This window comes from Monodelphis domestica, chromosome 4, assembly GCF_027887165.1.
Source record: "Monodelphis domestica isolate mMonDom1 chromosome 4, mMonDom1.pri, whole genome shotgun sequence".
In the NCBI taxonomy this organism is placed as follows: Eukaryota; Metazoa; Chordata; class Mammalia; order Didelphimorphia; family Didelphidae; genus Monodelphis; species Monodelphis domestica.
The window spans coordinates 378550862-378564908 of record NC_077230.1 but is presented as its reverse complement, the minus strand read 5'-3'; the positions used below and the strand labels follow the sequence as shown (position 1 = coordinate 378564908).

At 37.3% G+C, this 14047-nt stretch overlaps 1 protein-coding gene across 1 annotated transcript in view; it reads right to left on the bottom strand.

The window, feature by feature from the left end:
• Window positions 1-14047, bottom strand: part of WASF2 (WASP family member 2) — an 81987-nt gene that overhangs the window by 53980 nt on the left and 13960 nt on the right. Inside the window, 1 exon segment of the mRNA XM_007491394.3 lies at window positions 192-282. The gene's annotated coding sequence lies outside the window, so the exon portion shown is untranslated.

Here is a 14047-nt window from a genome sequence, read left to right as displayed (position 1 = left end):
TATAAAAAAGCTCATGATTTGGTAGAATAAAATGTTATCTTCAAGGTTTACTGTCAACAAAATCTTTTCCATAAATACTAATGTCAAAACCATATAAAAAACTTCCAAAAATGTAATGATAGGGATTACTTTATTTGATGAACTTCTGATTAATAATAAGCAAAGCATAAAACAGGGAAATGTATGCTCACCAAACATAGACACCACTTTCATGAAGTAAGTCCAATTCAGAGCTGGAGAAGTTGAAGTTGAAGAAAGATTCCCCACAGATGAAGATGTACTCTAGAAGTTATTTGCAAATGACACTGTTGATTAAATCAATATTGCAAAGCCTCCTAAATAAGAACTATAATCATTCAAAAGAACAAGCATTAACTATCACAACAGAAAAACTAAGTAGATAAAAAATGCCCATCAATATATATGTACTTGAGTCATACAATGCATAGAGACAAACAGCTAGGCCCAGAACCAAACAGAAAGATGGGCTGGAATGTTTTGGAGAAATTGTCCACTACTTTTTCCTGAAACAATGGTTCATCTTTGTAACATCAACTTTTTTTCTGTACTTCCAATGATGTTGTATGGCTACAGGTCATGAAATACTAATCTCCAAAAATTTGAAATGGAGGATTACTAAAAAGGCAATGAAATGGCACATGGTGGACATGAACAGTTTGGGTTGACACATTACAAATGATGAATTATGCAGAAGTGGTATAAAGGATGCCAAAAGAAAAATGTGACCAGAAAGAAAAAATAGACTGAGTCACATAGCAAGAAAAAGAAACAACTGATGAATAGCCCATATGTTCTAATGTGGATAGAAAGAGAGGGTCCCTAATACAGAGTGAACCTCACAAAATGAATTTATGGGAGGATGAGAATTGAAATTACACAATCTGACCAGGCAAGGGTGGGCTGCGTATCACTAAAAGAAATGCATCAATGAGATCATTGATCCAACAAAGTATTACAGTTTTTTTAAATGGGAGGGCTGAACTCCATGACCTCCAAGGTCCCTTCAGTTATAAATTCTGTGATCTCTCAGTTCTAAACTTCTATAACGAGAAAATTAACCATAATTAAGTTCTTTCATTATAGTCATAGGGCTCAAATCTAACAAAATTTTCATTGAGAAGGAGTAATCAGTGGTTGAGGTTAGGGGTTTTTGAGTCACTGATATTCAGTCCAGGAAAGATGCACAGAACCAGAAAGGAAACAAGTTAGAAGATAAGAGACAGAATCTACTGCATAGTTTCCCTGGAAATAAAAAATAAGGAAAAGAAGATCTGTGGTTTAGCAAGTAAATCTACAACTTCAGAGAGAACAAGAAATGGAAAAGGAACAAAGAAGAAAAAAAGCATGACCTAATGAGGAGCATAATCTCTATTAAAATTATTTAAGAGAGATATGGCCAAGAAGGTCAAGAAATAGTAGCCTAATGTAAATTCCTCAAAGATAAAGATTGTCTCACTTTTATATTTATAATCTGAAGGCCTAACAAAGTATTTGACCCAGGGTATTGATCTGCTCACATTGATAATGGGGTAAGGAGGCCAGTATGGAAAATTAAAATATATAAAAACACAAAAATTTATGTTAACCATTTGCTTTACCTCCCTCCCCACCAAACTTTTTATCAAAGGGGCTAACAGATGACCAAACTGCCTAACTTAAACTTCTCTCTTGCCATGTCCCAAGTGAACTCAGGGTAAGTACTATAATCAAAACATGGGTAGCAGAAGGGAGGAAAAAGAAGAAAAAGTTCAGTCTTCCTTGGATAATCTGACTCTAAATGGTATCATATCTTGACAGCCTATGAGAGGGACAGTCAAGATGACAAAAGTGAAAAGGACAAATTTTGCCTCCATTCTCCCAAAACTTCTTTCACAATGCAAAGCGAAGGCTGGAGCTAGGAGAAAGTGGTCATCAGTTTCTCTCAGATGGTCTAAAAACCCCCAAAGGCAAAGGAAGAGCTGCAGTAAGAAGCCCAGATAGTCCAAAAACTCCAAAATCTCCCTCAGAAAAAACACGGTATGATACGTCACTTGGTCTGCTCACCAAGAAGTTCATTCAGCTATTGAGCCAATCCCCAGATGGGGTCTTGGATTTGAACAAGTCAGCCGAAGTGCTTAAGGTGCAAAAGAGGAGGATTTATGATATCATCAATGTGCTGGAAGGCATCCACCTCATTAAGAAGAAATCTAAAAACAACGTTCAGTGGATGGGCTGCAGTCTATCTGATGATGGGGGCATGCTGGCTCAATGTCAGAAGGTATGTGGAACCAAATTCTGAGCAAGAAAATCAAGAAAAAAGTCATAGTGAATTGAGTAATTTTTCTAGCTGAAGGAAGCTTAGGAAAATAGATAATGCAATATGCAGAAAATGGGGTGGGGGCTGGTTAGGACTACAATATAGCAACAGTGGTAGCACTGAGTTTTAACAATAGTAACAGTGACAGAGAGCACCTAGTGCCCAAGACCAGTAAGGGAATGGAACACCTGGGCAGAAAGACATTAGCACAGAGAGCAGAAATGGGTGCCATCTATCAGATCTATTCCCTCTTACCCAGTTTAGGGGCATAATTTCTGGGGAGAAAAGGGGTAGTCATGAGAGAGTAAGGACTGCAGAACACCGACCAGGGGACTGCTTTCCAGACCCACACCATAATGGAAGCACTGAAAATTAACAGGCTATCAGACTGAGCAGTGAAAGCAGAACATAAAAGACAGCTCAGGCTAGTCACACCCCCCCCCCCCCCACCAAAGAAGAGCAGAACCCAACTCCCTAAAATAAAGTCCAAAAAATGAGCAAGCAACAAGAGAAAAAACCTGACCATAAAAAGTTACTAGGATGACAGAGAAGTTCAAGTCACAAACTCAGGAGACAATGACTTGAAAACATCTACAAGCAGTCTCAGAGAAAAATGCAAAATGAATTAAGTCACCAAGAATTCCTAGAAGAGTAAAAAATTGTTTTTTTTTCCAAAAAGCAAAAAAGTGATTTTAAAAATTAAATAAGAGTGGTAAAGGAAAAAATGAGAAAAGAAATCAGAACTATGCAATAAAACTATGAAAAGAGAATTGGTAACTTGGTAAGAGGACATATATGAAAAAAATACTTAATAAAATAACTCCTTAAAAATCAGAATTGGCCAAATGGTAAAAGGTACAAAAATCTCACTGAAGAAAATAATTCCCCCAAAATTAAGACTTAGTCAAGTAGAAGCTAATGTCTCCATAAGGCAAGGAATAATAAAACAAGGGCAACTAGATGGCTCAGTGAATACAGAGCCAGGCCTAGAGACAGACACTTTCTATGTGGCCCTGGGCAAGTCACTTAATTTCATACCTAGCTCTTACCACTCTTCTGCACTGGATTTGATAATCAATACGGAGTCTAAAGACAAAAAAAAGTGGTTAGAAAAAAAAAGAATTATTGACCTAGCTGAAATCCATGAACAAAAAAAGAGCTCAGACATCATATTTCAAGCAAAGGGAAACTGGTCAGAGGGCAAAGTAGAAATGGAAAGAATCAAACTCCTAAAAGAAATCTTAAAACAAAAACTCTCAAGAATACTCTATCCAAATTCCAGAGCTCCTGGGTCAATGAAAAAATATTGTAAATGAACAGAAAAAAAATAATTCAATGATTGATAAGTGGTCAAGGGATATGAATAGGCAGTTTTCAGATGCAGAAATCAAAACTATCAATAATCACATGAAAAAGTGTTCTAAATCCCACCAATTTAGAGAAATGCAAATCAAAACAACTCTGAGGTACCATTTCACAATGCCAATTGGCCAATATAATAAAGGAAAACAATAATTGGTGAAGGGGATGTGGCAAAATTGCGATATTAATGCATTGCTGGTGGAGTTGTAAACTGATCCAACCATTCTGGAAGGTAATTTGGAATATGTTCAAAGGGCTTTAAAAGAATGTATGCCCTTTGATCCAGCAATATCACTACTGGGTTTGTATCCCAAAGAGATAATAATGAAAAATGTTTGTACAAAAATATTCATAGACACACTCTTTGTAGTGGTAAAAAAACTGGAAACTGTGAGGGTGTATATCGATTGGAGAATGGCCGAACAAATTGTGATATATGATAGTGATAGTGAACTGGAGGACTTCTTTATGAATTGGAAAGACTTCCATGAACTGATGCAGAGCAAAATAATGAGAACCAGGAGAACATTGTACACAGTGGAATGATCAAACGTAATTGACTTTGCTACTAATAGCAATGCAATGATCCAGGACAACCCTGAGGGACTTATGAGAAAGAATGCAATCCACATTGACAGAAAGAACTATGGAAGTAGAAACTCAGAAAGAAAAAAAAAACCCACATATACTTGTTTATTACTCTATTACAAAAATTATTACTCTATTACAAAAATGAATGATATGGAAATGGGTATTGAGTGATAATACATGTATAACCCAGGGGAATTGCTTGTTGGTTCCAGGCAGGGGGAGGGAAAAAAAGAATCATGTAACCATGGAAAAATACTTTCAAATAAATAAATAAATAATCTTTTTTTAAATTCAAATACCATGGAGCCCCAGTTAGAATCACACAAGATTTAGGAGCTACCACAGTAAAGGAGAGGAGAGTTTGGAATGATATTCCAAAATGCAAAAGAGCTAGGATTACAACCATCTGGATGGGTTCTAGAAGAAAAAAAAAATATATATATATATATATGTATGTTTATACACCCACCATACACATAATTGGATACAGAAATTTATCTTACCCATTAGGAAAGTAGAAGGGATAAAGACCAAGAGAAAAGAGGCAGAAGTGAGAGGAGAAGGAAAGATAAGAGAAAGGGTAAATTAGGGGAAGCAGTGCTCAGAAGCAAAATAGACTCTTGAGGAAGAGACAGGTTAAAAAAAAGAAGACAGTTTATGGGGGATCCTAACATGGGAATACAGATATTCAAATATTTAGCTATGTTTAAATGTTATCCTTAACCACTTGAAAGATTTTATAAAATATCTTGTTAAGGTTTTTCAGTTTTGGAAGTAGGATGAGATTTTTGAAGAAAGCAAGTTCCACAGGGTTCTAGCAAAACTAATAGTGTACTAGAAGTGGATGTTTAGCAAAGGGGCAAAAAAGGGGCTGGCAGCCTATAAGAAATAAGCAAGAAAGCTCTACCTGGTGCAATGTAGGACTAACTTTCCAACAAAACAATATTTAAATATTAAGTTACATTTAGAATGCACAGCTCCTTGTTCATAGAACTAGAATTCAAAACTTCTAAAAACAGTCAAATACAAAGAAACAAGGGTTCCAGCTATGCTATTTACCAGTTGTGTGGCCTTGGATAAATCACTTAACCTCGGAGTTCCTTTTCTCATTCATAAAAAAGGAATAACAATACTTCTACCGCTTATCTCAAAAATTTGTTGCAAGGAACAAATTATAAAACACTCTGAAAACAAACCCTTTAGCAGGACTTAAGTATGAGCTATTAATATAATTAACATTAACTGTACATCTTTTCATTATTCATTAAAATGAGTACAAGAACTTTTACCTGCCAAATAAAAACCTCTGGGTGACACTGTAAGTCTGGTTCAAAATTGATTGATTTGGGCTGTATCAAACCCCAAACTATAAATATGCTTTAAAAAATAACTTAGATTAACTTTCTCCCAAATTAATCCAAATATTTGAGTTTTAATAGTAACTAGTTATTACTCCAAAGATGAGAAATCTATTCTTTCCACTTTTTGGAACACTTAAAGAGTATAAACCATAGTCAAATAAAGAGCTCTACTTACAAATCTTTCCCAGATAATGGAAACTTAGCCCTTTAAACACTCAACAGTTTTATTTAGCCATTTTTCATAGACATATTTTCAAAACATATTACAAATGTTCCTTTCTTAAATAAAGCATAGTAAACATAAATTAAACTTTACTTGATGAGTCAGGATCATCATTAGAAAAACAATGACCATACTGCATTGAGGTGTGTCAAGCTATTTACTCCTACATCCCTTCCCACCCCCACCCCTCATGCTTTTACAACTCTTCTGTAAGCTTTTTATAGTTTTGTCCCTTCCTCTGCTGCCAGCTGTCACTTCTATGGTCATATATCCTACTGCTTCTAAATCTGCAGTCTTATTTTACACACATTTGCTCATAGAAGAGTATGAGTGCAACACTCCCTCCCCCCCTCTGAGGTAAAGTGCATGGGCTTTATGAGAGGTATTGACCCAGGAGAAAATGTTTTAAATTGTTTTTAACTACAAGAATATCTTTGTTATGGCTAAGGTTGTGAGAACTTGCTATACTTGGGAATTGATTCCTTTTCCTGACCAATATTTTTCATTAAAATTCTTCTATTTTGGATAGCAAACATCAGTACTTTGGACTCCATTCATTTGAATTATTAACTCAGATTTCTTGGGTTCAAGTCTGCCTTTGTATTCTCTGACTAATTCTAAGCCACACTTCACTTCTATCTGCCAACAAGCATTTATCAAACACCTACTATGTGCCCGGATGTTGTTTGTCTCTTATTTTGGAAGAGGACAATGACATCACAGAATGATATATTGACTTGCTTGTCAACTAGATTCAAATAAGGCAGAGTTGCATGAAGTTGTCAGTCTCACGCTCTCTCCTACAGCCAACAAGTCCAGTGGAAAGACAAAAGTCAGGAAGACTGGAGATGACCCAGGATGTAGTAGGTGACCATGGCTTCTTTGATGTCTGACCAAGATGTAGATGTTCCACAGCCCCTGTTTCTTCCACCATCATTGCCACTGGAACAAACTGTTCTTGTCCACTCATTCCCCCAGCAAATTAGGGCAGACAGTCCCCTAACCCAGAGGTTTACAACCTGTTAGTTACCCTTAACCTGGTTTAGTTCCTTTTCTAAGACTATTTTATCAGGATATGGCCACTGTATATGCTATAGCTTCTTAGAATGAGAATTGGGTGACAGGTGGACACCAAAAGCAGATGGATAAGTAGCCCTGAAAAGGATTTGGCAAGCCCTTATACCAGAGATGTTAGTCCTCCTTGAACACCCCATATATTCCATAATACAATATGCAATGTTAAGCACTTACTTTATATAGGGACCAATTTTTAAATTACCTCACTCCCCCTCCATTAACCATGCTCTATTTTGTCAACATTCAGTGGAGTGCTGGTAAATGTTTAACAGACAGGTGATGGAGGGGAAGGGATGTCTATTTAAACATTTAAGTTTAAACAGCAAGTCTAGACAACCAATACAACAATAAATCAAGACCTGATTTGTATTGATCTGACATTTCTGAGGTGGCAGTACTCAAAATGAAAATTTAAGTCAACTCTCTGAATTTGGTTCAGCTCTCATGCCAGGTGCTAGTCATCCCCAAAATACTACAGACACACCAAGTTACAAAGACAAAAATGAAACAGATCCCTGTCCTCAATGAGTTTACATTCTACTGAGGGGGACAACAGTACGTACAAAATATGCTTTTTTTTTAAAGTTAAGGAGAGGTTCATGGAAGGCTTCATATAGAAGATGTCATCTGAGGAGAGTTTACAGGAAACAAGTCACAGTTAGAGAACATAATATGGAATATTAACCAGCAAAGGAGACCAAGAAGGAGCAGGCAGACCAGACAAGTAGAAAGCCAAAAGACTAGTGTAACAAATCCTGAAAGGAGATATCCCAGAGTAAACTCAGAAAATTAATGGTACAAACAATCTTTTTTGTGTGTGTGGAGGGGGTGGGAGAGTTGAAGAATGGAAATGTTCATGAGGTCCTGGATTCAAATGTGGCCTCAGGCACTTCCCAGGTGTCTTACAAGACCCTGGGCAAGTGACTTACCAATTGCCTAGTCCTTACCGCTCCTCTATCTTGAAAACAATACTTAGTATTGATTCTAAGATGAAAGCAAGAGTTTAAAAATAAATAAGTAAAAAAAGGGAAATGTTCAATATAGTTATTCCACAAGAAATGACATATCTAAGAGGCAATGAGGTATAGTGGAAAGTGTACTGAAGTTGGAATCCAAGAACCAAGGTTGGAGTCTCTGTTTGACACTTAATTAGCTGTATAACCCTGAGGTCAATTAACCCTTCTGCTTTTCAGTTTCTTTATTTGTAAGATGGAGTTCATACTGCACTATTCTTAACCTACAAGAATCAAATGAGATCTTCGTAAGTGGTGTTTGTGAGCTATTATTATTGTAATACAATGTTAGTTGTACATCCCTTATTCATTAAAGCAGATAAAAAGACCTCAATCTAGCAAAACAGCCTGATAATGTTTTGTTAGCCTCATTCATATTTATTTCTTTGGACTCTGTCAAATGCAAAGTAATAAATGAGTTTTATAAAACAGTTGCTATTAAGATTGCCTTTTTCCTCACTTGATCCAAATTTCTGAGATTTTATCATACCTCTAATTACCAAAAGATAGAGAAGAACAAATTTTCCCCCATTGATAGAGCAAACACAGAAACATAGTTAAGTAAACCATCCTGAAACAGATAGCTTCATGAGGCTGGCAAAGAACTCAACAGGTCATCCTACATTTTGTTGCCTCTAGGTAGCATCCTAACAGATGCTAGTTTATTTTAGTTATCACCACTGCAAATCCATTTCAGCTCAAGAATTACATTGGACCTTCCACAAAAGGTCTTTTCAGACAAAGGAATTAGATCCAACAGAGCTGTCTCTAGTATTATCTGCTTTCTGATCTCTAGCCCAAAAGGATATAAACAAAAAGGACCAATACTAAGCATCTAATAAATCTTAAAGGAGTAAAATTCCACTAACTTACCTTCCATTAAAATTAGGGTAGAATACAGTAGGCTAGAGATGATGTTCTTCATTATCTAATGAAAGATCTCTAGACAGGATCAGAAAGAGATCTTCCCTTTAGGACAACACAGTAGAAAGGGAAGGTCATATCAAACACCTCCATAAATATGCATCATTTAATATATGACCTGTCCAAATATAGTATGAAGTGAAGCAGCTGACCTACTAGCAAAAGAAGTTAAAATTTAGCCCAAAGGAAAGCCCTTAGAGGGCAGGCAGAAGAGACATGATTATTGTCTTCAAATATATGGTTGGAGGGCTATGTAGAAATGACAATGATAAAATTTCAGGGCAATAGGGAACTTAATGATAAGTTCAATTCACTAATTTTATAGATGAAGAAACCAAGGTCCATAGGAGAGGACATTCAAAAGAATAAATCACTAGACAGTTGTTGCTGCTCTGGAACTCCCAGACCAGTGCACTTTCCCCACTACATCAAAATTAAACTCAGAAAGCAGAAGTAGGATGGATAAGCAAAAATTACAGAGACAAATTTCAATTTCACCTATAAACTTCGTAACAATTAGATCTCTTCAATATTTCAAGAACATGTGATTTTTCTTGTGTGAGTATTCTTTCCACCAATGTAGATTCATAATTCCACTATATAAGGTGTCACTTTGGCAAAAAAATTTCAAATTGATCACCTTTCTGTTAGCACTGTGTAAACCATCACTTTTCTACTCAAACTTTAGTAGCTCCCTACTGTCTACTAGGGTAAATTGTTTCTTGAAATTCGGCTAGGCTGGTCCACAAAACACAAACTCTGTGGGCTGTAATACTCAAAGGCCTTTCTATTAGAACCTCTGACATAACTTTTGAGAAACTAGGGTAACTGCCACTTCATAATGAATGAAAAAAACATTTAAGTGTTTACTCTGTACCAAGCACTGTCTTAACCACTAACAATACAAAACAGAAAAGTAAACCTGTTCCTGCTCTCAAGAAGCTCACAATGGAACTGGGGAAGACAATACACAGAAGGGATCAGACATAGGCCCACAGAAGGGACCAGTAGTCCTAAAAGTATAGTTGGAGGGTAGATGGCAAGGCTTGGGAGTCGTTAGACTGCAACTGGTAGGTCAGAAGGCAACCAATGCCCAGGATGTTGAGAGCATATTGGAAGGAGAGATGGTATGGCCCAGTGGTCTTATATTTTACAAAAAGGATTACAGCTGAAGACTACCTATTCATACAATTGGCACAAGCAACCATTTCTATCTCTGCCCAGCTGGCTGGAAGATGGAGAATTGACCTGTGCATTGGCATGGAAGAGCCTGAGGGGGAAGAACCAAACAAAAGTAAAGAGAAGTTTGGAGAAGAGCACCACCTGTGATGCCAGCTTCTTCTTGGGCCCTCTCAATGGGGTAAAAGGCAGGCTAGAGCCAAGGAGAGGAAGTACTACCTCTGGTTGATCAAAACAAGTTACTAAGTAACTTGTCAGTTACCAAATCAGATTAATTTGGTCTTTCCTGTACACATATCCCTTCTCTCCTCTCTGGTCTCACTGACACCACCCAAATAGGCTCTATCTACTATATCTTGCTTATTTTTATCACCTAAATGTCCCCCTCTATTCCTCCCCTTTCCCCTCAGAGAGCAATCCCATATGACAAAAATACTTTTAGGGGAAAAAATAGAAATAGAAGAGAAAAAAATCAGCATGACTGTACATTTTGCAGATGTGGAAACTAAGGCAAACAGAGGTTAATTTGTTTGTTTGTTTTAACCTTAACAGCTAGGAAGTGTCTGAGATTGGATCTGAAATCAGATCTTCCTGGTGCTCTATCTACTGCACCACCCAGCTGCCCCTAAGTGTGAACAGAGCAAACATAGATTTGTTTCCCACATTCCAGAAGCTAGACATTGCAGGACAAATAAAAAGTACTTTGGACACAAAAATGTGTAGCAAAAGTATACATATACAATTTATTATCACAAGTGATGGTTCAGGCTGAGTTCTGTATGAATTTTAATAATAATTAAGAGGGGAGGGGGCAGCTGGGTAGCTCAGTGGATTGAGAGCTAGCCCTAGAGATGGGAGGTCCTAGGTTCAAATCTGGCCTCAGCCACTTCCCAGCTGTGTGACCCTGGGCAAGTCACTTGACCCCCATTGCCTAGCCCTTACCACTCTTCTGCCTTGGAGCCAATACACAGTATTGACTCCAAGACAGAAGGTAAGGGTTTTAAAAAAAAAAAAAAGAGGGGAAAGAAAAAAAAAGGTTCTTTCAGTCAAGTGAGCAGAGCAAAGAGAGCCAGAGACTCACACCAGCAGCACTTTACCAAAAGCACAAGCTCCAGGAAAAAAAAGAGCCCTGCAGGACGGGTCTCAGCCAAATTTATCTCCCAAGCATCCTTACATAAAATGAGGAAGTAACTTAAAAGGATGCTGGGAATGTAGCTCAGGTGTCGCAAATTTTCCATCTGCACAGTTCCCTCTACAAATAAAACCACAGATTTAGTTGTTTTGCTTTAAAAAAAAAAAAAGATGAGATAGATATTATTAAGGGGGGGGAAGGTATTTTGAGCAGCTGGCCTTTTGAATAAGATATTACATATCCTTACACAAAAGGATAATATTGTTTGAAACAAAATACTCAGAAGGACCATGGTTTTGACTCAGTCTGACATTTAGATTCTTTTTTTTTTTTTTAATAAAACCTTTACCTTCTGTCTTAGAATCAATACTGTGTATTAGTCCCAAGGCAGAAGAGTAGTAAGGGCTGGGCAATGGGGGTCAAGTGACTTGCCCAGAGTCACACAGCTGGGAAGTGTCTGAGGTCAGATTTGAACCTAGGACCCCCCCCACCCCATCTCTAGGCCTGGCTCTCAATCCACTGAGCTACCCAGCTGCCCCCATTTATACTCTTATGATATAAGCAGATAGAAAAACATGGGGGCTAGGTGAGAAAGGAGGAATAAGAGCTAATGATATAGTAATTACTCAAAAAATATTGGCTGACAGGACCAAACCAAACCATCCCTGATATGGTTCTTAGTGATAAAGTACAGTGGTTCAGGGCTGAAAAAGTAACTCTCAAGATATTAAAGACAAAGGATAACATTGTACAAATTGATTAGGAATCAACTGTAGCTAACGAAGTCAGACTATTACATGGGAATTGAATGAAGTCCCTAACACCTAAGCAATGAAAAGAAGATACAGAGTGGGAAGAACACTCAGACCTAGAACTAACTCCGTCACTAGTAGTTAGGTATCTGACCATGGCCATTCAGGTCCTCAGAGCCATAGTTTCTCCTTGGTAAAATGAAGGCACACGAGGGACATCGAGGTGGATCAACATATAGAGAGCCAGGCCTGGAGACAGGAAGATCTCAGTTCAAATCTGTCCTTAAACATGTACTTATATGTGTGACCCTGGGAAAATCATTTATTCCAAATTATCTAGCTCTTGCTGCTCTTCTGCCTTGGAATTGATAATTGGTTTTGATTCTAAAACAAAAGGTAATGGTTTTTAAAAAATAAAAAAACGAAGGGACAAGAACAGATAATGCTATATACACAGTACCTTGGAGAACTAACATTTTCTGTTGTTTGGTTCTAATTAAATAAAGAGAGGAAAGTTACATAAAATGGCAGAGCAAAACCCAGTATAACTTAAAACCCAAACCCAACATAGCAGTTCTATTGGTGGTCCCTTTCCAGTTCTCTGTGACAGTGGGCACTGCCCTCTGAAGACCATCAAAATTCTATAGGGGTTAAAAACAACTTAGAAAAGAGGCACAACTCCAAATGTAATGCATCTCTTTAAGCTGTATTCTAAACACGGAATGTTTATTATCTCAAATACTAGGACTGTAGGATGAGAAATATTCTCATAAATTTTATGGTAACCAAATTTTTTTGGTCTGGACCTGACTGCTTTGATATAGAAAGGTGCAGGTGAAGAAACACCTTCAACCAATACAACCAAAGGCAACTTCTACAGTTTATGATCTTACAGATTTGTCTGGGACCCTATTGACATGCCCATACACTAATTATCCTTCATGCCTGGAATGTTCTCCTTCCTCCCCTTATCTCTTCATTTCTCAGACTTCTTTCACAACTCAGCTCAAATCTCACTTTCTGTAAGAGGCCCTTCTGGGTCCCACAGCCACTGGTACCTTTTCTTCAGAAATTACCTTCTACGTATCTTACATATATCTAGTTATTTACATGTTGTTAGCTCCTAGAGAGCTTCTTTAGGACTCTTTTTCACCTTTTCTATCACAAGAAGTTAGCATGGTAACTGGAACACAGGAAAGACTTAAAAAATGCTTGTTAACTGAGTAAGAGGGTAAAGTAGCTTGCTCAAAGACATACTACATCCAGTGTGTGTTAGTCAGGACTTCTATCTAGGTTTTCCCTCCTTTGACTCTAATTCTTTACCGAATAGACCATGCTGTTGGTGGGTCAACATTAAGGTTTACATTTCAGTGCAAGCCAATGTCTTATTTCCATATTTTTCAAGTTGCTCCTTTTCTGGGAAAAAAATCAATCGACATTTGTATGTATTTACTATGTCCCAGACACAGAGCTCTTGTACACTAAAAAGAAGAATCCCATGCTAAAGAGGAGATAATCCAATAACTAACAGAGGCTAGCTCAGAATCCTTCATAGTTTAACTGTAAAGAAGAGGCCTAGAGTTCTGAAAGCAAAAAGGCAGGCAAAAGTTAATAGCTATTCTCAACACTTTGTCTTTATTCGTATGTAAAAAATAGTATGAAAAAGCAAATTTCTCATAGAGACTTCCATATCTGAGAATTTCTCTTATGCATTCAACAATTTTAGTATCTATTCTTCTCTTTTCTCATTCAATTCTGTTTGGCTTCTAAGTTAAGAAGTGTGTTTCATTTGCATAAATGGTAACTATTCTGAGATAAGGGGGTGGGCTTTACCATTCATAACTATACATTTGAATTCTCTGGAGTATCATTCATACTTCAAATGGAGCAGGAAAAAAATACTCATTCAGTTTCCCTTTAATGGCGACTAACACACGAATGATTATAACATTAGCTTCTGAAGGGCTAGAGGGTGGTCTCCAAATGCTAGCTATCAACTCCAATCATTCTGAATTCATTGTGGTCCATATTGACCAAAGGGCCACTGCCAGTTCCTTTGACCAATTTCACCCATGGTGAAAAATGTGAAGATTATGAAACATACCTATTAACTAAA